Below are 27049 nucleotides of genomic sequence, written 5' to 3'. Positions count from 1 at the left end.
ATCTAATCCTCTTATCCTATAGATGAAAGAACTGAATCTCAAGGAAATGACTTTCTTAAAATCACACAGAGTTAACAGCAAAGATAGAATTTCAACCCAGGACTTCTTCTTTTTTTATTTTATTTAATTGATTAATTAAAAAAATTTTTCCATGATTACATGATTCATGTTTTCTCTCTTCCCCCCCTCCTCCCAAAATGCAATTCCCCTGGTCAACCCAGGTCTTCTGACCATCATAGGCACCATTGTGACCTATAAGCTCTCATTATGACATCTTCTTCCTTGCCAAATCAGAAACAGACTCTTTCTTTAGTCGTAATTTCTAATTTGGGCTACCCATTAAGGTCCTGTGTGCTGTCTCAGGAGCCCAGTCAAGTCAAGAGTTGTATGAACATGAGGATTGATATACTATGAGGCAGCGTGCTTTCCTTCCAGAATCCTGGCCACTGGCCAGGTTGGTCTGAGCCTCCATCTTATCCTCTGTAGGAGGGACATTTCCCCTGCCTACCTCATGGGGCTGCCTTGGGGTTTAAGGTAAAACTAAACTTCCAATAACCCTTAGACTCAAAGGATCCTGAGTGCTCTCTTTCTGGAAGAGTTCTATCACAATACTTCTCACATGCATTAGAGATCAGACATAATTCCCACTGAGAGAAGAAGGATTAGCCTATAATAATGCACTCTGGGGAGAGAGTCCCCATCCAGCTGAAATCCGCCTGCTCCCGAGAGACCAGTGGGAGAGAACCTGTAATGCATTTGTTTCTGCTTAATGGAAAATTCCCAAGATTTCTCCTACCATTTTCTCTTTCAAGAATGTGTTTCTTGAAAGACTTGCCTCAGGGTTCATTTGTGAGACAGGCTGGGTCTTCCCTCTACTGAAGTGTATAAATTGCCAGTGGCCTGATCCCTATTATTTGATCTCAGAATTTACTAGAAATGGTTTCTCTCCCAGCATGTGTCTTATCCTACAAGTTTAAAGCTAGAAGGGACTTTAGCCCAGTTACCTCCTTTATTAGTTCAAAGAAAGCAAGTGACTTATTCAAGATCACAATGCTAATTGATTAATGGGAGAATTGAGAATAAAACTCTAGATGTTCCTCTTCCCAGGCTAAGCCCATTGCCATCACCATGCCCAGCCTCTCACTGGACTCTTAAAAGTGCATCCTCTAAGGAGAGGACCCAGGCCCAAGGTGGGGGCCACATGAATTTTAGACTCTCCCATCATCCTACAACAGAGAATTCAGAAAAATCTCAGCTTCTTCCTGATTCTTTTTTAATTATTTTTTATTGATTAATCAAGAAAATCTTTCCATGGTTACATGATTCGTGTTCTTTCCCTCCCCTCCTCCCAACCCCTCCCATAGCCAACACACAATTCCACTGGGTTTTACATATGTCATTGATCAAGACCTATTTCCATATTATTGATATTCCTCTTCCTGATTCTTGAGGGGATCCGATCCCTCTGTAGTAGTTATCTAGAACTCTCCAACCCTAGTCCCCAAACTCTGTTCTCTCCCATGAATTCTCCATTTCTCCTCATGTAACCAGCGCAGTTCTACCATTGATCCAGGTTCTTCATTAGCCCTTATTAACTTCAATTAATTCTGAATCCATGTGGGGCTTTCTTGGCAAAGATACCAAAATGGTTTACCATTTCCTTCTCCAGTTCATTTTACAGATGAGGAAACTAATGCAAATAGGGTCACACAGGTAGTGTCTGAAGTCAGATTTGAACTCAGGAAGATGAGTCTTTCTCACTCCAGGACTCATTGGAAAAGAATCTGATATAGGGAGAGATTGAAGGCAAAAGGAGAAAGGAGAAGCAGAAGATGAGATGGATGGATAGTGATATGGAAATAATGAACATGAATCTGAAGAGACTTTGAGAGATAGTGGAAAATAGATAGCCCTGATGTGCTGTGGTCCATGGGGTCATGAAGAATAAGGCATGACTGAATAGTGACAACAAGTGGGATCAGAAAGGTCCTGGTTCAAATCTAATAGCTGCGTGACCCTGAGCAAATTACTTAAATCTGTAAAATGAGACCCATAATAGCACCTAGCTCCCAGAGTTGTTGTAAGGATTAAATAATATACTAATTATAAAGTACTTAGCATGGTACCTGGCCCATAATACGATCTATATAAACATTAGCTATTATTATGTCATCTATGTATTTGTTTCTCTAGAATATAAGCTCCTTGGGGGCAGGGACTTTTTTATTTTAGTCTTTGTATACTATAGTTTGTGACACATAGTAGGAACCTAATAATGCTTGAGTGTCTTTAATTTAGGAGGCAGTGAGAGATACATTAATAACTCAGGGAGAGGATAATCAGGAAGGCCTTATAAAGGAGGTGATCCTTAAGCTAAGCCTTAAGGGAAGCTAAGTCAGAGCTCAGTGAATAGAGAGTCAGTTCTGGAGATTTGGGAGCTCTGGGTTCCAATGTGGGCTCAAATACTTCCTAACTTTGGAACCCTGGACAAGTCACTGAACCCCAATTGCCTAGTCCTTACCACTCTTCTGTCTTGGAACTGATACTTCATATAGATTCTAAAAAGGAAAGTGAGAAATTTTTTTTAAAATATGGCCTCAAACACTAGCTGGGTGACCCTGGGCAAGTCACTTCATTCTGATTGCCTCAGTCTCCTTATCCACAAAATGAGCTGGAGCTTGGAAGAAATACCAAACCACTGCACTATCTTTTCCAAGAAAACCTCAGATGGGGTCTTGAAGAATTGGACACCATTGAATGAGTGAACAACAATAGCCAATGATTGTTATTAAAAATATTCTTTATTTAGAAAAGGGAAGGCAGGGTAGACATTTATATTGTGTTTGCTATGCTAAACACTTTACAAATGCATTTCATTTGATCCTACAATAACCCTGAGAGATGTTGTTATGAGAGAGGCAGAGAGCTCAGAATATTGTGTCATGGCAGCCAAAAAAAAGACAGTGTGATTTGGGGCTGAGGCTAGAAGCTGAGTTTGCAGGAATAAAGCTATAATCATCCCATTGTGTTTGGCTCTGGTCAGACCATATTTGGAATATCCAACCTTGATCTAAGAGACAGTTTAGGAAAGAAATTGGTCCCATGTGAGCAGGTCCAAAGGATTCCAACAAGGATGGCAAAGGGTTGTGAATCCATGTCATAAGAAGAACAAGTAAAAGAAAGAAGGTTAGCCAGCCTGGAGAAAAGAAAGTTAGGAAGAGTCATGGTAGCCAGGGAGGACGAGAACCTCGGATGTGAGGACTTGTTGAGTCCTTTTCAGGGATGTTCATCCATCTTTAGTGTCCACCTGCCACCCAACTCTCACCTGTGACTCCAAGAAGCTGGAGCATGCAGAGTGCTCCTCCTCCTTCCCCCCACCCACTCCTTTCTTCCCTCCTTCTCCCCCCTCCTCCCTCTCTCTCTGTCTCTGTCTCTGTCTCTCTCTCCCTCTCTGTCTCTGTCTCTCTCTCTATGTCTGTCTGTCTCTCCCCCTATTGCTTTTCCTCACAAAAGGGAAAAAATAACATATGTTCCTGCTCAAGCTACACCAGAAGATTCTAACTTTTCTTAAAAAGGGAAGTAGATTTAGAGCCGTAAGACTTGAGTTCAAATCTCAGTTCTGCAGCATATTAATTTTATGTCTTCTAGTTAAGTCCCTTAGTTTCTTCCTGTGTGAAATGAAGAGCAAAAAGAAGAAAAAAAAAGATTTCTAAGGTTCCTCTTAGCTCTCTAAGCTTATGACTTCAAGCAACATGGTATGAGTTGTCTTATCTAGAATCAGAGAACCTGGGATCATTTCTTTCCTGTCAGTTACTGCCTGTGTGACTGAGGGCAAGTCATTCATCTTCTCTGGATCTCAGCTTCCTCATCTATAAAAGGAAAGGATTAGACAAAAGAACTTCAAAGGTCCTTCCCAACTCAATCATCTATGGTAAAAGGCAATCAATAGCTGCCCAGCATCCAGAAAGATCAGGATGAAAAATTTCTTCCGGTGGTCATTGACTTGGGGAGGGGGGCAGGAATCAGAGAGGAGGAAATAATGGGGAGAAGTGAGAGAGGTGGGAAGCTCCCCCACCCCACCCCCAGCAAGACCCAAGTCAGGGATGCCAGGAGGCTTATCCAGCATCATTAGGAGTACAGAGATGGAACCAGGGAGCTATATTTCATCCATATTCTTCTCCAAGTGGTGGGCGAGAGGCGGGGGAGCCTGTAATTTACAAGAAGGACTTGAAGCTCTAAGTGCTTATGACTTAATTCAGCAGCCAGTATTGATGACTCCATTTAGATCATTCCATTTTATCCTACCCAATGCATTAAAAGCCAAACCTTACTCACCTCCATTTGGCTAATGAGACTCTGTGGCTCTGACAGTGAATGACAGCTATTTACAGTAAATTATTCAATTAGAGGAGAGGAAAGTGAAAATTCTATCTGGTGTGGTTGGATGGGACCGAATCTGAACCCCAGCCAAAAGTGGGGCTTGGCCACCAAGGCTCAATTGTTTAATCTTTAGAAGGGGCTTCAGGGAGTCCATCATGACTGTATCGGGGTGATGGAGCAAAGGGAGGACATAAGGGATCAATATTATGGAATATGGCTAAAGTGCTGAGGTCTGGGAAGCTGCTTCTTCCCAAGTCAGCCTCAGCTTTAGGGGAAACAGAAACTTCTTCAGGTCAGGTTATCTGAGTTTTAAGATGAAGTGTCTCTTTGTAGGATGAAAGATTTAGTGGTAATAATAGCTAGGTTTTGTATAGCACTTAACGATTTGCAAAGCACTTTATAAAATATCTCAATTTTATCCTCACAACGACCCTGGGAGGTAAATGCTATTATTATCTCCATTTTATTATTTTTGAGCCCTTATCTTCCGCCTTAGTATCTAAGTTCTAAGACAGAAAAGTAGCAAGGGCTGGGCAATCGAGGTTAAGTGACTTTCCCAGGGTCACACAGCTAGGAGGTATCTGAGGCCAGAGCTGAATCTAAGTCCTTCTGACTCCAGACTTGGCACTGTGCTACCAAATTGTCCCTATTTTCCCAATTTTAGAGATGAGGAAACTGAGGCACTGAACAATTAAGTAACTTGTCCAGGGTTACACAACTGGAAAATGTTTGGGGCAACACTGGAACTCAGATCATCCTGATTCCAAGTCCAAAGCTATATTCATTAAACCACCTAAAATTAGATATTTGGAGGATGTCTAGTTCAATCCCCTCTTTTGATAGAAGAGGAATCTGAGTCCCAGGAAGTAGTTTAAATGACTTCTACATGAGACCTTTTCTGGTTCCCCCAGCTACTAGCATTTCTCCTCTCAAATTAAATCATACTTATTGCTATATGTATTGAAGTCCATCTCTAGAGGTACATGTTGTCTACCCTTGAGGAAAGGAGTTGATTCGCTTTTGTCTTTGTGCCCTTAGTGCCTGGCACAGAGTGATAAATTAGCAAATGCGTCCTGAGTCACTGATAGACTTCATTAATTACCAAGTCACATAAGTCTTGAGTAGCAGAGCTAGGGTTAGAACCATGACTTTCTTCAAGTCCTGGAATCATTTCTTACTACCCCTGTGACCTTGGACAAGTCCCTTTGCCTCTGTTTCTTCATCTTGACTCTTGATGAGTTGCCAGGTGAAAGAAGGAATGTGAAGATATTCTACAAATTATGAAGCTCTGGGCATCTCTCAGGGGTCATGGAAAGAGCAACAGTTGGAGTCCTATGTGATCTGGTCTCTGGGCAATCAGATGGAGAAAGAGGAAGAATTGGAGAAGGGATTCTTTCTATGATCTGTCTCTTCTCTCCATCTCATAGAACCCCACAAGAAACCACAATGGAATTCATCTGGAATGGAAAGAAGGGAGTTCAAATAAGGCCACCTCCTTCTACTTCTCTCTGCCTTGACTGGGCAGCCTCTGGAATCAGGAACTTCCCAGAGATCCTTGTTATAGTCACTCCAGTCCTACTAGGCATTAGGCTTTTCCAGTACAAGCAACACTTCCCCCATTTTCCCCTACCCTCATCTTTGCATCTCTGAAACAAAAATCAATAAGACAGATCTCTGCTGTCATGATGAATTACCTGCTAAAGAGCTTAAACTCCCACCTCCCAGCCATGCCCTCAGCCTTAATTAACCCAAAGGGAACTCCCATTTTTCAATGGAGTGACTCAGTCTCATCAGCTACCTATCATTCTATACCACATACACACATACACACACACACACACACACACACACACACACATCACCCTACCAACACCACACCCAGCACTGCCTCCCGCCATTCATTCAACCCAAGACCCGTCCTGTAACCCAGACAGCCACAACCACAACCCAACATTAAGCCCTAACCTAAATGAGCCATTCTGGCTCCATTTAAATTCAGGGTCCCTTAAAACTCACATGTATATTTTTTAATCCCTCAAAGGAAACCAGTGGAGAGAAAAGAGGAGGAAACACAGCTCCCTCTTTTCTGTACAGAAGTAGGGGGTGATCAGGCTGTCGTGGCATTGCCAGAGAAGGTCACGCTATGAGGTCTCAGACTGATGGGCTCATGCTTGGAGAGTTGGAAGGGACCTTAGAGGTCGTTTAATCCCCTCATTTTACAGATGGAAAAGGTGAGGAGCAGGGATTCGAGAGGGTGAAGAGATTTCCCAAAGCTCAAATAAAGAGTGAGTGAGGTGGGATTTTAACACAGTCCTTCTGACCCAAATGCCAGGGCTCTTTCCACTAACACTGCTTCAAATCTTTTTGCTTAAAGATTTATTGGGATACAAGGGTGGGTACAATTTTAATAAGAGCAAAAACTAACATAATAATATAGATCTTTAAAGGTTTGCAAAATGCTTTACAAATATGGCTTCATTTGATTCTCACAAGAATCTCACAAAAAAAAAATCTTTTTTTTATACCCTTACCTTCCATCTTAGAATCAGTATTGTATATTGATTCCTAGGCAAAAGAGAGATAAAGGCTAGGTGATGGGGGTTAAGGGAACTGTCCAGGGTCACACAGGAAGTGGCTGAGGTCAAATTTGAACCCAGGACCTCCTGTCTCTAGGTCTGGCTCTCAGTCCATTGAGCCACCCAGCTGTCCCCTTATTTATATATCTTAAACTTCAAAGTGCTAATATAAATGTGTTTGGTTGTCTCCTTATGGACAAATATAAATTTCACAGGTACAAATTTAGGAATGGAGATGAGAAGAAGGCATTCCACACATAGCAGATGGATCCATGAGGACAAGGGACATTCAAGGGGACACAGGGTGGGAGGGAGTGCTGAGTCGAAGTACAAAGCACCTCATTTTAGCTAGAGGGAAATGGAAATGGTGGGGACCAGCACACATGAAGGCAAACAAATAGATAATGCAAGAATAAGCATAGCCATGTTTGGAGAATGGAGGAAGGTGGAAAGCTAGGTCTATTTAACCCACTCCATGGCATGGTAGGTAGGCTTTGGAATCAATGAGACCTGGATTCAAATCCTCTCTCTGATATATATATTACTGTTATGGTAATGAACAGTCCTTTAACGTCTCACTGACCCAATACCAAGATTCATCAGTCCCCCACATTAATCACAGGTACAGATCAAAACACACACTCATCTCCCTGGGATCTCTTTAGACAACCCCAATGACCACAGAATGAATATTCATCCCAGAACATAATCAATAAATATATATTAGAACTCACAAGCATTTATTTTGAGCTCAGCAAGGAGCCCTTAGGGAGTCTTACTGGTTTTCTTGACCTGTCTACTCCCCAGCCTAGCTGAAGTATTTCCCTTCAAAGTGGTAGCTCTGGAAGGCTGCAGAATGATCAAGCCATTGGTGGTATTACTTTCCACGGTATTTGGCATCTGATCCTTTCTTTTCCAATTTCTATGGTCTTAATATTCCTCTTCCTGATGATTGAAGGATCAAATGCGATGCTATTTGTAAAGCTTTTAGCATGGTATCTGGTGCACATTAGGCACGGAACAGATGTCTGTTCCTCTCTTCCCTATTATCCTCCAGAGTCTTGTGTCCTGGTTCAAGGGATGAATGTCTTGTCTACCATATTGGATTTCTATTTGTTCATGTATCAATATGTGACCCTCCACAGGATCTGAGTCCAATTATAGACTGATCAGAACACCAAAGGCTTAAATGGTATCATTGCCAGATTAGCCTTGCTCAAGGAACACAACAGAATATGCTGATGTGGGCCACTTGCCTTTACCCATGAGCAGAAAGGCCCATGAGCAGAAAGGACTCTAAGAAGAGGCAGAATCTCCCATTCATAATTTATCTATATAAATTCTCCTGGCTCACGTCCTATCTGTAGAGGGAGCTTGTGAGGTGTTTGAAGACATCTTGGCATCTCCCAAGCACTTCTCTCCACCTATAGGTGCTCAGTAAATCCTAGTTGACTAATTGGTGATGGTGAAGAAGGGAGTCATTTGGGTTCTCAAGAACTTCCAGGTCCTTCCCTTTTTATCGATCCTGGTATCCCATCTGCACCCAGACCCCAAAAGTCAGAAAAACCTTGAGTCATATTCACCAATGGGACTGAATGATCTGGTCAAGTTCAGGGATGAAATGGCTTTCCTTTTTCCTCCAAAAACCACCCAATCTACAAAAGAGCTGTCTTGGGCTAGCTGAGCAATAGTGTCCTAGCATGGGTAGCCCAGACTAATACTAATCTGAGCTTGCTTTATTCTCCCTCCATCAGAAGTTGGGACTCTTTGCCTTTTCCCAGGGCTTCAGAGCGGTCCAGAAATGGGTTCTTTTTAGGGGGAGGGTCTTTCCACTTCTTTATTCATGACCTAAAGAATTAGGCAAAGGTGGGGTTGGGAGTTTCAGGTTCTTTATAAAGTGCATTTTTTTCCTTAAGAAATTTGACTTTCAGACTCTTTTTGTAGGAAATTTGACATAAAAGACTTACCAATGTCATTTACCTCAAGGTCCATTATTCAGTCCTAAACTGCTAGCCTCAGATTCCCTTCAGGGTGGATTCTCACAGGAACAGGGAACAAGGACAAGCTTTGGCGTCTCCCACTTACAAGCTAGTCCTAAAACTTGGGGTTCATCAGATCTTACTAGGCTACAAGTTTGGGGTTTCTAGATTCCATGTTGACACCCACATCCTAAGCTTTGTAATTACAGGTCTAGACACAGTTGGCCATAGTTTTAACATGGAAAAATGGAAAGAATACTGGATTTGATGTCATCATAGCTGAATTTGTTTCTGGGTGTCTTTATGATCTTAGCCACGTCACTTACCCTCTGAGCCTCACTTCCTTTCCCTAGTCTATAAAATGAGGGATTTGGACTAGATCTCTTCTAGGTCCATATCCCAGATTTGGAAGGTACATCAGAAGGTATCCAAGAGCACCTAGTCCAACCCTGTTTGAAATGTGTTTTATAGCCAGTGGGAATAGGCAGAGGGATTGTTGTTCAAAAGACAACTCAAGTTTTCCTAGGAATCTATCAGGCCACCCAGTGACAAGATAATCATTTGGAATAGCAGAAAGAGCATCGATTTTCAAGACAGATAAGCCAAGGTTCATATCTTACCTCAGATATTTAACTACATTTGTGATCTCCTCTATACAACTTTTATATAAATATATAAATAGCTTAATATCCCTGGGACTTGGTTTCCTCGACTGTAAAATAAAAGAGTTGGACCAGATGGCCGTGAAAGTCCCTTCCTCTAGCTCTCTGAGGCTTTGAGACTGGCGAGCTTCAGCGTATCCCCTAAGGACTATCTTCTAACCATGTTTGAATGGATGATCGTGTTCCTTCTGTTAACTGTAACCTTTTGTTGGAAGGCAGTCAGCTGCCTGCATGAGGGGACACCAGGGAAGGCTCTCTGCTCTGCTCTCTCTCCCATCATCTGTCAAAGTAGTGAAAATTCTAGCGTTGGAGATGAATTCCTCCATGTCTTGAGGACGTTCCCATCTCAGCCGTTCCCATTTATCTATATAGCCCATGGAAGGGGGCATACCTCAAGGCTTTCCTCACTAATGTCTTAGTGGGGTCCATTTTGATAGCATGGAGAATCCAAGCCCTTTGGGACCGGGAGTGTGACTGAGAACTGGGGCAGACATTGACGAGGGGCAGATAGGCTGGGATGGAGAAAGGATGGCTGAAAGGGGAGGGAATCTCCCATATAGTGTAGCTGCCTGGTGGATGATAATTGATGGGCTATACCGTGCTTTCATCTGCTTCATGGATTTCAGTGGCTCCCTACTATGTCTGGCAGCAAATACGAACTCCTCTGCTTCATTTCAAGCCCCTCCCAACCTTCCTGCTGCTTGTCTTTTCAGCCTCCTTCATGCTCTCCCTCTTTCTCATGGCTTTATCCTCAGCCAAATAAATGCCCTCTTGATACTCCTCCCATCCATCACTCCATCTCTCATCCCATGCCTTTGGACAGAGTGCCTTCCTCCTTCCCCATGCCTGGAATGTGTCCCCTCTTCGCCCCCACCTCAGAGAATCCCTAGCTTCCTCCAGAGTATCTCCCAAAGGAGAGCTTTCCAGATTCCTTCTCCCCCTGCTACTACTGCCTCTTCTCTCCCCACAAAGCACCACACATTGATTGTGTGGTAGAAGCCAGTATGATGTAAAGGGAGTAAAGAAGAGGTGGGTTCAAATCTCACCTCAGACACTTATGAACTTCATGACCCTGGGCAAACCTTTTTTTTTTTTAAACCTTTGCATTCCTTCTTGGAGTCAATACTCTGTATTGGTCCCAAGGCAGAAGAGTGGTAAGGGCTAGGCAATGGGGGTCAAGTGACTTGCCCAGGTTCACATAGCTAGGACTTGTCTGAGTCCAAATTTGAACCCAGGACCTCCCATCTCTAGGCCTGCCTCTCAATCCACTGAGCCACTCAGCTGCACCCTCCTTGGGCAAATCTTAACCACTCTGTGCCTCAGTTTCCTCATGTGGAAAAATAAGCAGGTTGGACTTGTTGCTCGCCAAGATTCTTTCCAGCTCTAAATCTAGGATGACTCTATATTGTTTCCACCTGAAGTATATAAGCTCTTTGAGAGCAAGTACAGACTGCTTTTCTGTTTGTATCCCTAGCATGTAGCAAAGGGCCCGCACAGAAGTAGATGCTTAATAATTGCTCATTTACTGATTGATTGATTGATTGTTCCGGGGGTGGGGTAAGATTTACAACAGAGGAAAGAATAACCACATGGAAGAGAGCATCGATCCAGAGACACACGATACATCAAGACAGAGGAGATTCTTCTGCCTTGGGCCAGGCTCCTCAACACACAAAAACAAAGCCACACACACACACACACACACACACACACACACACACACACTCATGCATAGAAACACACACACAGACACTTACACATACTAACACAGATACAAGCATGCATAAACTAACAAAAAATAGACACACAAACTAACACAGACACACACACATACTAACAGACATTCACACAAACTAACACAATCAAAGACACAAACTAACACAGAGACTCACACAAACTAACACAAACACACACACATGCTAACACACTCACACAAACTAACCCAAAGATACAAACTAATACCCACACATACTAACAAACATAGACAAACACAAACTGAACCAAACATAGACACACACGGAAATTAACACAGACACAAACTAACACAGATGCGTACATATTAACAGACACTCATACATACTAACACAATCATAGACACACTAACACAGACACACACACATACTAACAGACACACAAACTAACACACACATACTAACATAGACACACATATACTAACACAATCATAGACATACTAACACAGACATGCACACATACTAACAGACACACAAACACACATACTAACACAGACACACACAAACTAACACAAACACAGACACACATACTAACACAGACACACACATATACTAACACAATCATAGACACACTAACACAGACATGCACACATACTAACAGACACTCACACAAACTAACACAGACACACACATACTAAAACACTCACACACACTAACACAGATACACCCACATACTAACACAGACACACAGACACACACATACTAGCACAAACACACACGCACTCACACAGAAAGGCAGGCATGGCAGACTCCTCCAGCAGACACTCGGATCGCTACAGGCACACCTCATTTTATTACATTTCATTTTATTGAGTTTTGAAGACTGCATTTTTTTTTAACAAATCGAAGATCTGTGGCAACTCTGCATTAAGCAAGTCTAGCAGCACCATCTTTCCCTGCGTGCACTCCCAACGTGTCTCTGTGCCACATCGTGATCATCCTCACCTTCTTTCACAATTTTCATGACTGTTCTCTCTGCTCTGGTGATCTTTGATGTGACTATTTAATTGTTTGGGGACACCGTCAACCACGTCCATATAAAATGTTAAACTCATCCTTATCCCCAAGACACAACAATGGAGAAATTAGACATTAACAATCTCTCAGTGTTCGAAGGAAAGGAGGAATCAAGTTGTAGCCAACTTCATTGTTGCTTCATTTTAAGAAAGGACCACGGCCACCTCAGCCTTCAGCACCCAGCACCCTGACTGATCAGCAGCCATCAACCTGGAGGCAGGAGCCTCCACCAGCAAAACGATTATGATTTGCTGAGGGCTCTGATGATGGTTGGCATTTTTTGCAATAATATTGTAATTAATTTTTGACAATACTCTTGCACACTTAATAGACTACGGTATAGTAAAAACATGACGTGTTTGTGCACTAGAAAACCAAGACCAAAAATTTCATGTGACTCTCTTCATTGGGATTCTGGCTTTACTGTAGAGGTCTGGAACCAAACCAGCGATATCTCCAAGGTGTGCCTGTACAGAAGGACCCACGTCCCCTCCCAGCCCCCAAGGGAAGGGACTGGAGGAGATCCAGCAGGTGCCTCCTGACAGAACTGGAGGCTCATGAAAGATTCAGGCGTGTGCTCCCGCTTCTGTGGAAGAGGAGAGGCTTCATGACGGTCCCTCACAGCTGGTAGGCACTTGGAGCCAAGAGCCAATTGGCACGAGGCCTCTGGAACCCCAAGCTCTTAGCCCCCATGTTACCTAAACCAAGCGTAATCCAAAGTGCCTGGAAGGGTTGTCTGGTGGGTTAGTGAGTGATGGAGGAATCCTGCTTTTCCTAGCTTCCACTTCCCTCTCCCTCAAACATCAGGAGTTTCCTGAAATACCCACTTCATGGGCTTCCTCAAACTCTCTTGACTGGAGTCTTGCCATAGAGGAGGCTGGGCACGGTCCTTACACCCAGGTGAGATCGGGGCACTTATATCATTGAGGTCCAAACGTCTTATTTGCTCAGGAGGAAACTGAGATCAGCAGGGACTTGGCCAAAGTTACACAGGAAGGAATTAGAGGAGCCATGTCACTCGGTGCTGCCTGCCCCTTCCTCACCCAAGGATCCCAAGAAGAAAGACCATGGCAGGATCCGACCCCTATTCTGGGTCAAGCTAAGACTCCTTGGAAGTGGCCAGGACAAGCCCTTTTCTGGGTCTGACCTTCAGATTCCAGGCAACTGATGGAGTAAATTGTCTTTTGATAATGTAAGACTTGCTTGATGTGGAGTGAGAAAATGTGGATTTGAACCCTGACTCTGCTGCTTCCCCTCCCTGGGCCTCAGTTTCCTGATTTTACTAGATGGCCCGCTAAGATCCTTTCAAGTTCTAAGTCAGCTTCTTCCCTCTCCATTTCATCCTCTATGGAGTTACTGAATGATATTCCTAAAGCTCAAGATACATCATGTCATTCCCCTACTCAAGATGCTTCAGTGACTCCCTGTTGCTTTGAGGATACAATACCAAGTCAACTCTTTGGCATTTAAAGTCTTTCATTGTCTGACTCCAATCCACCCTTCCAGGCCAATTGGGTGCTGCTCCCCTTCACTCATTCAACATTCCTTCCAAACTCTTCTCCTTGTTGCTTCCCCAGAGTCTACAAATTGTCTCCCATCTTTTATCTGGAGTCCCCTCGCTCCCCCCACCCCACCACCTCACATTTCAGCTCCATTGCCAGTTGTTGGTGTTTTTATATTGTGTCCATGCAGGATGTCTTCTCTCCCCTCCCCCAATAGGGTGTAAGCTACTTGAGGGCAGGGGCTCTTTCATTTTTGTCCTTGTACAGAAAACACCTAACATAGTGCTTGGCACATAGGAGATGCTTAAGAAATTTGTAATGAATTAAATTGAATTTCCAAGATTCTTTCCTACTCTAAATCTGTGATGTAGTGGAAAAATCCCTAACCCAGAGGAAATTTAAAAAAGAAAAAAGCCCTGACCTGGAAATAAGGATTCTTGGGTTCAGGTCTAGCCAGGGGTTTGCATTTAGTTCACTCACTATGTTACCTTAAGTTAGTCAATTCTCTCTGAGCCTTGATTTCCCTTTCTGTAAAGCAAGGCTAATTAGCACTGTGCTGCCTCCCATTCTGCTTTTCAGAAGACTCAGCTGTGCCTGTGGATGATAGGGCACTCCGGAAAAAAACAGAGGGCTCAAGCCAAGATCTTTATTAATGGTGTCAGTATTTGGCCAAAGCCTGGGAGATAATGCTGACATCAAAATGTCGGTTTCCCCCAAGCAGCCAGCTCAAGGCAGCATCTGCTGCTTCTAAGCTGAGAAAGCCATCTGCCTCTTATTACTTGATGATTCATGCTTCCAGTTAGTTGCTGTAATTCATTTCACACAATGGGAGTCTCCAAGACCAAATGCGATCCATCAGGCAAGCACCCCTCTAAGGAGACTGCTGAGGGCCACCAAGCAAGGGGGAAAGCCAGAGCCAGAAGAATTGGGGAAGATGGGTGCCTGGAGCCCTCTATCTCAGAGTGCACTTTAGCTTAGCTCGAAAGCTTATTGGGCTTGGTCCCCCAAAAGAGAGAAAATGTCTCCTTCTTTGCAGACATGGAGGGTTACAGGTGTGGACTGCATATACAGGGTGTCACAAAAGACCAACTTAAACCTCCCAGAAAATTTTAGTGACCCCTTCAACTGTCAAATTTAGCTGAAATGTTGCTTAATTTTGTGACTGAACTTCCCTCTAGCTCTCTCACTCACTGGGTACCATTACTGACATTTTTATTTCTCTCTTTCCTTTAATTTCCCTATATTTTTCCCTCCATAAGCTTCAGATAGATGGAATGGGAAGAAGGCAGTTTTATCTCTCTCTGTTTTCTCTGTCTGACTGTTCATCTCTCCTCTTCTGATCTCCCTCCTGATCTTCTCCATTCCTCCCTCCTCTCTCTCTCTCTATCTCTCTCCCTCTCTCTCTCTTTCTCTCTCCCTCCCTCTCTTCTTTGTTACAAAGGGTAACTAGAGGAAACAGGTAAGAAATGGATATATGATGTAAAAATCAAAGATGAAAATAAAAATGGAAAAAGTAAAGCTTATTGGAACTGACTGGACTCTATTTCTGATGCAGGTATGTGTACTTATCCTCATTTCAGGGATGCATAAGCTAGACAGTTGTTATCAAGTCTCTGGCATATAGCAGGTGCCTAATAATTGCTTATTGACTTGAATTGGGGAAGGGGTAAAGGGGAAGGGGAAGGTGAAGGGAAGGTTCCCTAGGAGCAATTTGTTGGGAGAAATAATTTATCACTGACCTGTAACTTGTTATGGGACCTTAGACAAATCCCTTCTCATTTCTGAGCCTGATGTAATCCCTCTCTAAGGAAACACTGACTGGGGAACTAGATCTTCTGACTTTCCCCTCCCTGTTCCCTCTCTCTCCTTTATTTTTATACCTGAAGAAGTCTTCCCACTGGTTGGACTTCAAATGAAAGCTCACTTCCATAGGGATCTCTATAAATTACAATATTTTCTTTTCATAAAAAATTTATTAAAACCTTTCCTACAATATTAAAACAATAAAGCTGTGCTGTTTCTGATGTTGGTGGAGGGTTTAAATCTGTAGGTATGTGTTTATGTAACAGAGAAAGAAGTGGGGAGACAGAGTGGGAGAGACAAATAAAGGAGAGAGATAGAGGGAGAGGGAGAGGAGGAGAGACACAGAGAGACACAGAGAGAGAGACACAGAAAGACAGAGAGGCAGAGACAGAGACAGAGACAGACATAGAGAGAAGAAGAAAAGAAGAAAGAAGAAGAAGAAAGAAGAAGAAAAGAAAGAAGAAGAAGAAGAAAGAAGAAGAAGAAGAAGAAGAAGAAGAAGAAAGAAGAAGAAGAAGAAGAAGAAAGAAGAAGAAGAAGAAAGAAGAAGAAGAAGAAGAAGAAGAAGAAAGAAGAAGAAGAAGAAGAAGAAGAAGAAGAAGAAGAAGAAGAAGAAGAAGAAGAAGAAGAAGAAGAAGAAGAAGAAGAAGAAGAAGAAGAAGAAGAAGAAGAAGAAGAAGAAGAAGAAGAAGAAGAAGAAGAAGAAGAAGAAGAAGAAGAAGAAGGAAGGGAGGGAGGGAGGGAGGGAGGAAGGAAAAGAGGGGGAGAGAACACAGAGAAAACTGCATGGTTCCAATCCATCTGAAGCTTATGGAGAGAAAATATAAGGGTTCAAAAGGAAAGAGAGAAATAAAAATATGTCGATAGTGGTGCCCAGTGAGCAATTTGTCCCCATATTCCCTGGGGCATTTGGCCAGGCTGGTAAACAGTTTGGAAGGTGGGAGGAAAGGTACTAAATTCCAGAGATGGAGCTGTTAGATGGATTTCTTTTATGGGAATAACCATACTTGGATCAATTGATCTACTCTAGTACACACTGTACTACTAAATTACTGTATGACCTTAGTGAGGTCCCTTTCTCTTCTGTGGGCCTCAGTTTCATTCTCTATAAAGTGAGTATATTGGGCTTGGTGATCTTTACATTTGCTTCCAGCTCTATATATCCAACCACCACTCTCAGAGTTCTAATAGTGGGGAGTATTTTCTATTCAGGAGACCCTAGCAGAAAACTATAACCATGCTAACAAACTGGATGACTTAGAATCAATTCCTTTCCTACTGAGTCCATAAGTCATAGGAGGACTCTGACAAGCCCAGTCTTCCTATCTCCAGTGGGAAAGATTATAAGAAAAACTTTCATCCCCAGGAAAATGTGTGCCCTGACTCTCTCTCATTGTAGATGGCTGATTACTTCCTGTACATGTTCTGTAGATAACTGCTTCTAGGCTCATGAATTTATTCCTGCCCCTGGATTATGAGGTTAAGTGTCCAGAGTGATGCTCGCTGGCTAAACAAGCTGTGGCATGTGGCTATGATGGTATATTACTGTACCAAAAGAAATGTTGAACAGGTTAATTTTGGAAAAACATGGAAAGACCTACATGAAATTATGGAAAGTGAAACAAGCAGAACTAAGAGAATATTATATACAGCAGCAAAAATATTATTTGAGAAAAGGCTTGTGTGTATCCACATCCAGAGAAAGAATAGATGAATAGAAATAAGAAAGGTTTCTGTATTCATATATCTTTTTGGCAAATGGTGCCTTCTCTAATGGGAAGGAACTAAATGGGAAATTTAATGTAATAAACAAATTAATTAATTACATTTTTTAAACAAATGAATGGGAGAGGATGTAACCTGGCAATTTATCGGACTGAAAGGTGCCAAAGAATAAGACAAAGGAATAAAGGCAAGGTGAGACCCAGCTATGTAGACTGAAAGAAAGAATAACAGTAAAAATGGAGAGGTAGGTGAATCAGGAAAAGGTGAGAAGTCAGAGAGGTCAAAGACCTTGGGAGAACTGGAGCCTGGGTAACTAGTTAACCCAAGCAATGGGATGAAGTACAAATTCCTCATGTGGCATTTAAAACTTTCCAGGAACTGATCCAAACCTACATTTCCAATCTAATGGATCAATTCACTATCTCTGTCCCAAGCCCCAACTCACATGCATCTGTTGTTTCCCTCTATTAGAGTATCAAGTCCTTGAGATCAAGTGCCATGTTGCTTTTATTTTTGAGCTCCAAGAACACTGACTATGAAAGATACCAGGCAGTTAAGTAAAAAGAATGATTTAGAAACTCCTCCATCTAGTCCAGGACTATACAATAAAATACTGTACAAGCAGGAAAAGGAGAGAACCTAGGCTAGGTGAAAACCACAATGTCATAGGAGGAAGGGGACCAGACCAGTATACAGAGCAGCAAGGAGCAACCCAGGGGCCTCCTTCCCATCCAGTGAAGAAAGCAGCACCAAACAAGACCCATGATCAGTGCATCAAAGAATGACCCAACCAGCATAACAGGGAAGACCAGAAAATTCCTGTGGAAGGAAAAACCTATTCTTGTTCACTAAACTCGGGATCCAGCAGAGCATATCCACACTATCCAGGATGACAAGAGCAGAGTTTATCCCAAGCATAAGCCTTTAATCCAGAAATCAAGGCTGGAGATATGAGTAAACAAAAGGGAAAAACTCCTGCCAAATATAATGAAGAAATGTCTTAGACTGAGAGTTCAAGTCCAAATTGAACCTCAGAAAAAATAATCTCCTGTACACAAGTAATAAAAGAATACACAGAAGAAATGGAATAAGCGACACAAAATGGAATAGCTGTTGATTTTTTTAAATAACAAGGAGAATAAATACTTTAGAAGAAACAAAAGTAAACTTTATCCAGAAACTGAACTTTCTGAAAAGTCTAATGAGACAAACAGAAAATAATGACTCAATGTGAAAGAAAGAAATATTCAAACAAAATCAAGAACAGGTGGGGAGGGGGGATGGAAGAAAGGAAAAGAAACAGAAAAAAATTAAGGTATACAATATAAAAAAAAATAAGCTGGAAAACATGTCGAGAAAAGATCATCTAAGAATCATCAGACCTCAGCAAATTATGACCAAAAGAAAACCAAAAACCTTTGGATATTATATTTCAAGAAATCATAACTGACCATTCATTTTCTAAAAGAAATTCCAAAGTCAAAACTCCCAGGAATTCCATAAATAAAATCTAGACCTTCTAGGCCAAAGAAAAAATATTGCAAATTGTCAAAAAAGGAAAAGTTCAAGGATGAAGGAGCCACAGTCAGGATCACAAAAGGCTTGGCAGCTACCACTCAAAGGAGAAGAAAGATTATAATATAATATTCCAAAAGGCAAAAAAAAAAAGGCTTGCAACCAAAAATAACTGATCTTGCCAAATTGATAATAATCCTATAACAGAAAAAAAAATGTGACTTTTAATCAAAAAGAGGAATTCTAGGCGTTATGGATTTTTTTTAAAGTCCAGAACTGAGTAAGACACTGAAAAGGAAACATAGAAGGTGAGAGAAATTTAATTATACTCATTTGATGAATTGGGTAGAACTGTGTGGGGGATGAACTGTTTGCATGCTAATAGAGAAGCAATGGAGTGTTCTTTCAAGGACTTAATATAATCAAAGGTCACAGAAAGAGTTAAAGAAGTCCAGCAAAGGGCCTGAGGCTAGTTTTATTCTGTTTTAATTATTTAAGGAGAATAAGGAAAGGCATATAGTAGGGGTACTATATGGAGAGGAAAGGAGGTAGAAGAGGATAGAACTCATCTCACATATAAGGGATACATAAAATGAAGAATATAGAAACATGAAAGAACTTCATTTTCATCTGAACTGGACAAAGAATGATAGGACTGATAGAGATACAGACACAGCATAGTATAGAAATACACTCAACAGAGAAAGAGGAGGAGACAAAGAGAAAGAAGAGGCTTTAAGAGGAAAAGCACAATAAGGTAAGGAAAAGCTGTAAGGAAAATAAAACCCTCTAATTTTGAATGAGGGAGAGTAAAAGGGAGATTAAAAGTAAAGAAAGAAAAAGAAAAAGTCTGATAGTGGAAGGACAAAGAAACAGAAACAGACCCATTGATTTATAGATCACAAGTGTTAGGCAAATTCCTCTCTAACCTCCTTCTTCATCGTAAAGAAATGGTGGGGTGCAAATAGAGTAAAAAGTACAAGAGGACAGGATTGAGAAAAATACACAATGACCATTCTTAGCCTTGAATGTGAATGGGATGAACTCACCCATAAAATGGAAAAGGATAGAAGGATAAACTTGAAAGCAGAATAAAACAATATGTTCTTTTTTTTTAATCCACTTGAAAACTAAGATTGATGTAAAGTTAAAATGAAGGACCAATATCAAATTTTCTTATGCCTTGGCACCCTCAGAAAAATCAGTGATAGCAGGCATGATTTCAAGTAAGGCTATAGTAAAAAATAGGCATGATAAAAAAGGGGATGACATTATAGAAAATAAATCGATGATAATACTAAATTTATGTTCACTGAATAACATAGGATCTAAATATTTAAAGAAAAAGCCCCAATATTTTTAGCCCCATCACTTAGCAACACAAAGCTTTTTCATTCATTATTTTATATTACTCCACTTTGTACATTCTCTGTTCCTTCATATTTACCAGCTAGTTGTTCTCCATAAATAACATTCCATCTACTACCTAGCAGCCTTTGTACAAGATCTCCCATCCTATGTCTAGAATGTACACCATCCTCTTCTCTTGAAGCACAGCTTAGAGACCATCCCTACATCATGCCTTTCCTTCAACTCTCTATTAGGATTTCTTTCCCTTAAAATTACTTTGTATTACCTTATATATTCTGTACTTATATGAGCTATTACCCCCTTAATAACATGTAAGATCCTTGAGGATACTTCAGCTTTTTACCTTTGAATTCCTCAGGACTTTGTACATAGAAAGGGTTTAATAATGTTGTTGAAACTGAATTAAATCTAAAGGGGCCTGTTTTGTTTCCTCAAGGCCTAGAGAACTTAGAAAAGGGATGAAAATGATTTCCTGCAAGAGCCACTGATCCACCAAAAAAAGGCTTACCAGAGGCCCATTCAAGTAAAATTCCATTTAATTCAGTTGATAGATTTCTGTTGAACGAAATAACTTCATATCCCCCTCCTAGACTCTGAGTTCTATTAAGACATTTCATTTACCCCTTTTATATTATTTAGTCCTTGTATTTCACTATCTGATTCCTTACCAAAATATTCTGCATATAGAAGGTACATCATAAATATAAAACCTAAGGCTTAATTAAGATAAGCAATAAAGATATATAATATATCCATCAACTATTTTGAAACATGCTTTAAATTCCACATCCTGAAAAGTTAAGAGGAAGGGATGAAAGAGCTGGGGAAGGAACAGAGGAGGGAAGAGAGAGATGGGGAAGCAGACAAACTATGAGAAAGAAAGAAATGGAGGGGAGGAGAATGAGCTGCAGGGAGCAGCACTCCCAGAGAAGAGGAGCAAAAGAAATCATATATCTTGAAACTGGGAGAAAAATTCAGACAAATTAATGAGTTCTGAACTGAGTGTAAGAAATTGCTAATTCATACACTTGGAATATGCAATATGGAGCACATTATTATTATTTGTTGCATGCCTCTGAACATTAATTAATACTAACTACCATTCACACCTTTTTAACAACTTAAAACCTTAGAATTTGGCTTTGAAAGGGATAATTATGCTGCTGAAAAATTGAGAAGTGGAGAGAGAAAAGGGGAAGCAATCATTCTAGGAGCCATCCTGAGCAGCAACTCTGCGACTGCTCCTGGGACAGATGGATAGGTGACCTAAGGTCAACCATGACCCTTTCAGCTCCTAATTAAATTGGAAAAAAACTCTAGATTAGTGGCACAAAGGATAGAGTGCTTGGATCTGGAGTCAGGAAGACCTGAGTTCAGATGTGGCCTCTGACACTAGCTATGCGATACTCACCTTATTGTTGTAAGGATCTAATCAAACAGTATTTTATATTTAACACAGGCCCTGCTACATAGTAGGCACTAATAATTACTTGTTTCCTTACTTACTGGTTGGAATATTAGATGAAGCACAGACTTCTCAGTAGAAGAATAGAGTTGGATAGAGATAGTCAAAAGCTAGAAAACTTTACTTGATAGATCAGATCCAGCTGAATTTCCATTCAATTCTGCTATCTATATTTGCTATTCTGTCTGGCAGAGATTCACCTTGAAAATAATGGTTACTGAGCAGCAGTGAGAATCCAGCCTAGATTAGATAGCTATTGATGAATTTATAATGAATTCAAACAGCACAATCTGCGCCTTTTCTAATAAGATCTGTTAGCCAGAGAGGAGGAAGGAAGGAAGGAAGGAAGGAAGGAAGGAAGGAAGGAAGGAAGGAAGGAAGGAAGGAAGGAAGGAAGGAAGGAAGGAAGGAAGGAAGAAGAAGGAAGGGAAGGAAGGAAGGAAGGAAGAGGAAGAAGGAAGAGAGAAGAAAGAAAGAAAGAAAGAAAGAAAGAAAGAAAGAAAGAAAGAAAGAAAGAAAGAAAGAAAGAAAGAAGAAGAAAGAAAGAAAGAAAAGAAAGAAAAGAAAGAAAGAAAGAAAGAAAGAAAGAAAGAAAGAAAGAAAAGAAAGAAAGAAAGAAAGAAAAGAAAGAAAGAAAGGAAGGAAGGAAGGAAGGAAGGAAGGAAGGAAGGAAGGAAGGAAGGAAGGAAGGAAGGAAGGAAGGAAGGAAGGAAGGAAGGAAGAGGAAGGAAGAAGAGAGGAAAGAAAGAAAGAAAGAAAGAAAGAAAGAAAGAAAAGAAAGAAAGAAAGAAAGAAAGAAAGAAAGAAAAGAAAGAAAAGAAAGAAAGAAAGAAAGAAAGAAAGAAAGAAAGAAAGAAAGAAAGAAAGAAAGAAAGAAAGAAAGAAAGAAAGAAAGGAAGGAAGGAAGGAAGGAAGGAAGGAAGGAAGGAAGGAAGGAAGGAAGGAAGGAAGAAACGAAGGAAGGAGGAGGAACAAGCCCTATAGACCTCAGAGGTCAACTACTCCAACTTCTTCCATCTCACTGTTGAGTATTCTAAGTCTCAGAAAGCTGACTTGTTCAAAGTCATACTGGCCAAAAATGTCAGAGGCAGGATTTGAACCCAGAACCTGTTGACCTTGGAACCAGTGTTCTTTCCATTGCTCCCTATATATGTCTATGTAATAAATTTTGGAGAAGAGGAGTCTGGTGAAAGATGCTATTTAGGGCTGGAGATTGGGAATGGTAATATGCTAGAAGGTCCAGGGATAAAATAACCTAATGTGTTGTCAAAATCATCAGTGGAGTAAATTAGTGACTATTCTTAGCTTGAATTTTAATGTTTCATTTTAAATGAAGTGTTATATGTAATGGATGTACTCAGAAAGTAAACCTAATGAAGATGCAGATTTATAAGATTCTACTGGTTATTTTTTAAAAAGTAACAAATAAACTTCACTATGTTAAAAAAAAAAACAGGATGGGTAGGAAGGCAAATGAAACCAGAGTGGCATCTTCTCAAACTGAGAAAATGGGGAAGAACAGTGGAGCTAGAGATCTTAGAGAAAACCAAAATCAGTAAGAATGGAATAGGAAAGTTGGAGAGAGTAGGTCAGAGAGGATGTGTTGGAGTCTAAATTTTTGAAAATAGAATAGTTCCAAGAGATAAGGAGAAAGGACTGCTACAAATGGCTGAAGGGAAAGAATGGGAAAAGTCAACAGGTTAAGAGCAGGCCAGGTAAAGCAACAGGTGTTAGAAACAACATCAAAGTGAATACTGAAGTCACTGAGGATGAGAAGGAACAAGAAGGAGATGAGTGAGTCAAAAAACAAAATAAGTAGCAAGAGAGCACAAAGATCACCCAAAGGAGACAAGGACAGAAAATTCTCTATCAAAATACTTTGCTCTTTTGAGAAAATTAATAAAGAATAGTTGAGATGAGGTAGAAAGAGCTCCAGCTTAAGAGTCAGGTGACTGAATTCCACCCCTTGACCTCCCAACACCATCTTGGGCAAGTCAGTGATCTTATCCAGGCCTCGGTTTCCTCCCTTGTAAAAAAGACAGTGATGGACTATAAATTGGTTCCTTAAGGTTGAAATCCTGTTCTTACTGTTCCTTCAGAGTAGATAAAGCAGCTGGATGGTAAAAAGGGTACAGACTAGACTTTGAGTCAGAAAAATGAGACTTCAAATTCAGCTTAAGATATTTATTAGCTGTATGACCCTGGGAAAGTCCCTTAACCAATATCTGCCTCAGTTTCCTCATCTATAAAAGCAAATACTAATACCTTCCTCCTTGGTTTTTGTGAGGAACAGATAAGATACTTGTAAAATGCTTTGAAAACTAGTTATTTCAACGCTAGATATCAATGCAGCTGAGGAAGTCTCCAGGTATAATGACTTTTCGTGCCACTGGACCCAGGCTTCCAATGCCGAGAGAGTGGTACTGTCTCTGTGCATTGACTTTTCCACTTAAATCTCCTTCATGCACAAGTGTCTTTGTGCACACTCATCTATACACCATAGATGAAAACGCACAAAGACAATCATCATCCTCAGTTACCGAAAGACTACTACTATACTATACTATAATAAAAAAATGTGTCTTGGACTAAGATAGCATAAATTTAGGGTTAGAGAGTCAGGAAAGCCTGAGTTCAAATCCTTCCTTCAGAAACTTATTAATTGTATGACCCTGGGCAAGTCAAAATCTCTCACAGCTTCAGTTTCTTTACTAAAAAAGGAAGGAGGAAAGTTAGATTTGATGGCCTCTTTCATGTTTTAATACACCAGTCTATGACTAGGGAATCCAAGTAGAGGTTAGAGGTTAACCTCAGCATTTAAGGAAATGGTTGGAAAAGATCATTCATTGAAGGTGGAGGTAGGAAAAAGTCTTAGGGAATGACATTTGTTGGCGATAGAAGTAATTCACCCCAAGAGATTCTATTTGCAGACTTTTTAGGGGTGTTCTTCAGCTGCTTCCTAATTCTCACCAAGAAACCCAGCAGAACTTCCTAAGAAACAAGGGCATCATTTCCAAGGGTAACTGATGGAAGGGAAGTTGCAAGCTGGAAAAAGCCACCTGTCAACAGTTACAAGGTGCCATAATGACCAAAGACCTTGGCATCTGAGAAGGGATTGAAAAGAAATATTTTTAAAGGAGAGCTAGACTCGGGATTTTTTTAGTGTCTCTCCATGAAAAACAAATCCCAGGCATTTACATAGGACTTCAAAGTTTTCAAAGCACTATCCATAAGCAGCAGGATCATACTAGGAAGAAGGTACTAGAATATCTGCATTTTTTCAAGATACCATAGTTCAGAAATTTGCCAGAGGGTAGGTACATAACTATCAAGTACCAGAGTGTAGACTTGAACTCCTGACCAAGGTGAACACTCTATCCAAATGGCCGCACATCCCCAGAAGGGAAAGAGAAACTATATCCCACTGATATAGGAATCCACAGTCCCTCCAAGGGTTTGCTCTGTAGCAGACCAAGGTTAATCATCTGCCTCTACCACAGTCTAGATGAACTACTCTATCATACTCTTTGCTCTGATTCCAGGCTCCTCAAGCAATCTTCGGATGAGTAATTGGGTCCCCCAGGTAGCTTGATAACGGGAAAAGGACACGTGCTCTGAACCTTAGGCATGAATATTCTGGTTACTGGAAAGGCTCCCCTCCTCTCCTGTAAATTAATAAATTGGTGTCTGGTTTGTAAATTAGTCTCTTGTGAGTTTGGTTAAAGGGAGTCAGGTACTCAGAGCCAGATCTCCTGTAAATAGAGTTCCTGAAGCTACAGAACTGGGAACCAGAGCAACGCGAGGATCAGTAACCCTACAAGGATGTAACAAGCATGGAAGGTGAGCTCAGGTCCAGGCAGATCCCCAATTTTTTTTGCTTTAATCAGTCTTCCAAGGGGTGAATAAATTCAATGGGACAGAATCGTGCAAAGCAGTTGCCCAACGAACTTGACTTGTAAGTCAAAATGCTCATTTATTAATGGATAATGAGTGACAGAATTTTCTAGTGACCAGATAGTCTAACATGATATAACAAGAGTGTAGGCCATTTTTCTGTTGGAAAAGTGGAGAACTGTGGGTTTGAAATGTTGAATGTGCATTCACACTTGACTGACGTCCATTGCTTTTGCTTAATTCTTTTTTCTCAAACCCTTACCTTCTGTCTTAGAATCAATACTGTGTATTGGTTCCAAATAAGTCTGGAGCCTGGAATCATGAAAAAAAAACAGTTTTGAAATTTGCCTCTAGCACTTACTAGCCATGTGACATCAGTTTCCCCATTTGTAAATGGGTCTAGTGATATCTACCTCCAGAGCTTTTTACAGGGATTAAATGAAATAATGTAAGTCAAGCACTCTACATGACATAAAGTGGGTTTATTATTATTATCATCATCCTCTATTAAGTCACTCTTGAATCACCCTTGTGTGACACTGACCTGGGCATTTCCAGGTTATAAGGATTTCTAAAAGCTTTACAGCCTATAAATGTGAATGCAGGGTAGTGGGGCAAAGCAGAGGCATATTGCCCAAGAATAATATTTGCCCCGGAGCCTGTCATCTTTCTCCTTCTTCTCCCCTTTGATCACCCTAAGCTCTGAGAGCTGCCCAGTCCAATCCATCCCCTCCAAAAGGAAGGTTCTGAGGATTCCCATAAGGCCTCTCATTCACTGCCAGTGACTTATTCATCTTCTGTTTCTTTTTTTTTTTTTCAAACTCTTTCCCAAGGCTTCGTCCTTCCATTCTAACTTTCAATGGCTTGAAGGACAGCCATCTGCTGGAATCCATTTCAGCTTAGACTGGCAAAATCCCCAGACCCCTCTTCCTGGGTCCAGGTCTCTTGGGGCTAAAAATAACAATCAGTTTACACGAAGCTGACGACTTCCAGTTTTTTGTCTGCCATGAATAGACATAACTCTCTGAGAGAAGCTATTAGAGTAAATTGAATAGCTCCAAAGCAGTGAAAATTTGGATAAATCATGTTTCACAAATCACATGCATAGACCATACTTGGCAAGCTATTTCCTAAACCGAGCATTGATGAGTACTCAGGACAGGAGAGTCCCCACTCTTGTCAATGAGGAGAAAGGAAGAATGCCTAGCAACTTTAGATGTTTTAAAGGTTACAGGCAATCTTCCCCTCCACTTAGTTTTTTTTTTTACCTTTCGAGCATGAGGATCTGGTCACTTCTTCCTCTGTGGAATTATGAAATTCCATCATTCCCAATTCCATGCCTTTTTACTAAGCACCTACTACATGCCCAGCCTTGAGCCAGTCAGAGCCTACAGTTTGGTTGGAGGAAC

General features: G+C 41.0%; 1 protein-coding gene and 1 long non-coding RNA gene across 3 annotated transcripts in view; one reads left to right on the top strand and one right to left on the bottom strand.

Moving 5' to 3' along the window:
• INSC (INSC spindle orientation adaptor protein) overlaps positions 1-27049 on the bottom strand; it is a 172361-nt gene that overhangs the window by 125680 nt on the left and 19632 nt on the right. The gene's annotated exons all lie outside the window — the stretch shown is intronic.
• On the top strand, positions 302-25445 carry LOC130455015 (uncharacterized). Of its 2 annotated transcripts, none has more exons than XR_008912782.1 (3): positions 302-534; positions 17867-19218; positions 25289-25445. It is a non-coding gene; the product is annotated as an uncharacterized LOC130455015 (long non-coding RNA). The 2 variants fall into 2 exon arrangements; XR_008912781.1 differs by having other exon boundaries at positions 304-534; positions 17914-19218.

Source organism: Monodelphis domestica, chromosome 6 (genome assembly GCF_027887165.1).
Source record: "Monodelphis domestica isolate mMonDom1 chromosome 6, mMonDom1.pri, whole genome shotgun sequence".
In the NCBI taxonomy this organism is placed as follows: Eukaryota; Metazoa; Chordata; class Mammalia; order Didelphimorphia; family Didelphidae; genus Monodelphis; species Monodelphis domestica.
This window is presented reverse-complemented; position numbering and strand designations above follow the sequence as displayed.